Genomic DNA, 2,500 nt, shown 5'->3' on the forward strand with positions numbered 1-2,500 from the left:
GCACCACAAGGTCAAACTGTGACCAACATGCACACAGAGGATGAAGTGCGAATACAGAGAAAAGAGCATTTTGCGAACTGCCATCGAGTTTTTCTATACCACCAGATCAAACCTAGACCTACACAGTCGATGTAGTAAGTGTGAATGCAGAGAAAAAAGCATTTTGTGAACTGCCATCGACTTCTCCAGCACCATCAATTCAAACCGAGACCTACAAAAGGGATCCAAAAATTGTGAATGCAGAGAAAAAAGCACTTTTGTCAATATCTTCTGCAGCCTGCAGATCAAAGTGAGGCCTACATAGGGAATGTAGAAAGTGTGAATGCCAAGAAAACAACATTTTGTGAACTGCCATCCAGTTCTCTGGGGCACCCAACGAGTCATTTTTTTAAAAGTTATCCAAATATATCATGGCCATAAAATAACCCCAAAATTAGCCTTTTTGGAGCAATTTCTCTACCTGACGGGAATTTTTATCTGTTCCGCACCCCCAGCAAAAAAAAAGACGAATAAAAAGACCGAGGGAGGCTTTCTCTCATCTTCCCAAGCCTCCCTCGGTATTCCTTTTCGTGACAAAACAGGACTGCCTCAGAGAAGCGGGCCGCTCGACTGATTTATGAACAGTTTAGCGTCTTCTGTCAGTCTATAAAGCAGCAAAGAAAGCCATTTTCGATTTTTTGTAAATGTGTTCCTTTGATTTTAAGCTCATTACTCAACTTAATTTAAAGCCGTGCGCTCCTTTTTCGTTAACAGAACTTTCTGTCACTGGGATTTCTCCTTTTTTAAGGACAGTGCCTTCTATTGTTATTGCACATACGTTCTACGCATCTCGAGATAGTCGGATTTCTTATGGTTGGTGCTTGTTAACTTGATACAGCGAAATTTTTGCGCGGTTCAAAACAATGCGGAGAAAGTCGAACTTAGCAAATGCTCTTGGAATCCAAAAAGAAAATTGGGGGTAACCTCGCGTTTTTCAGAGATAATTAAGCTTCAATTTGGAAAAGAACGCCATACGTTGCTTTGCATGTTAAAGCTTTTTAAAAATATTGTTGATTAATCACCTTCGAAAAATGCGTAGTTACCCCCAATTTTTTTTGGATTTCAATAGCACTTGTTAAGATAACCGCGCAAAACCATTAAGATAACCACTGCTCCATTTTATAATAAATTAGAATTTGTTTTTTATTATTGTATCAGTTTTATGTATCGTGTTATTCAGTTTTGAAAGCTAAAACCTTCAATCGATGCGTTATTTTGCTGGTAGGACTGGGTGGCCCGACACTTATGAAAAAAACTATGAAATGAGAATCGGGAGTCTTCCCTTGTCATGGAATGGCAGAATTACCCAGAATTCTTTTTGGGCATGAGCGAGGCAACTTAAGAAGCACGAGACTGGCCCTCGTCGAATGGCTGAAGCGCGGCCAGAGGAAATGATTTCTAGCCAGATACTCAGGAGTAGGCCTGGTGTGTGCTGTTAACTTAACTTAATGTTAATTTTGGATTTCTCAACAAGTTTTTATCACTGAAAGAAAATTCGCCACAAAGCTGTGCTTTCATTTCGCTGTAATTCTCGTGTCCAAGAAATGGTATAATAATGTAAATAAGAGAATAACGATATTTATATTTGCAGATTACCTTTCCTCTTACTACGAAAGTCAAGCTCTACATCTCTATGCAATAAGCGCATTCAAAATTTCCTCGTATTACTTGATAAAAGTATGTTTTCGTTTTTTTTTTTAGAAAACGGTTTTTCTGCTTATGTGAAAAATACGTTTTCTCTCTCGTCCCCTTCTTATGCATGATTTTTGCGGAAATTACATTCTGTCCCTCAAGAAACCTGGAACAACCAGTTATGGTCTTAGCTTTCTTTTTTCGTACGTATAAGCTAAGTTGCGGAATGCGCTACCTGATTTTATCCGTACCTATGAGTTTACTGGCTTTAAAAGAGAATCCAGGGCCTCATTTTGTACAGCAGCTTTTCTTTTTAATGAATATAACTTTAAATATTATGTATTTAGTAGGTATCTGTATATGCTATGTATTTTAGCTGTAAATGTAATGTCTCCAAGACATTAGCTGCTGTAAATATACGGAAATTCGAGATGAAATAAAGCTTATGCCTGTATGTATGTTACATTTAGCAGGGCGCGTGCGCACACTTTGTAATCTGCGACTCCAGTGGTTACCATATGACAGAGAAAATGACTTTTCCGTTGAATATATAAGCCATCTAATTCTTACGCTATATTAACAAGGGCGGTTTGGAGCTGTGAGTAGGCGTGGGATTTGTCACATATGGTTTAGGGGCCGACATATCTCTCCCTCAATGCCGTACCGGGAGGCAAGGTCGGTAGCAGAAAGCAGCGAAGGGCAAACTGCGTCCAAAAGCGATCGCACGGGCCGAAATCCCGGGATGACTCGTTTGGTACGACGCTCCAGCGCCGGTGTCTGGAGGTACTGCGTTTTTCTCTCTTGTTCAAACATTCCGTCAGCACATGCG

At 39.9% G+C, this 2,500-nt stretch overlaps 1 protein-coding gene across 2 annotated transcripts in view; it reads left to right on the forward strand.

Annotated features, from left to right (window-relative positions):
* Positions 1-382, forward strand: part of LOC138029241 (box C/D snoRNA protein 1-like) — a 17,230-nt gene extending 16,848 nt beyond the window's left edge. For both annotated transcript variants that reach the window (XM_068876952.1, XM_068876953.1), the window contains one exon: positions 1-382. This exon is cut by the window's left edge and continues 400 nt beyond it. The gene's annotated coding sequence lies outside the window, so the exon portion shown is untranslated.
* Positions 383-2,500: the final 2,118 nt, after the last annotated feature.

Source organism: Montipora capricornis, chromosome 13, assembly GCF_036669925.1.
Source record: "Montipora capricornis isolate CH-2021 chromosome 13, ASM3666992v2, whole genome shotgun sequence".
In the NCBI taxonomy this organism is placed as follows: Eukaryota; Metazoa; Cnidaria; class Anthozoa; order Scleractinia; family Acroporidae; genus Montipora; species Montipora capricornis.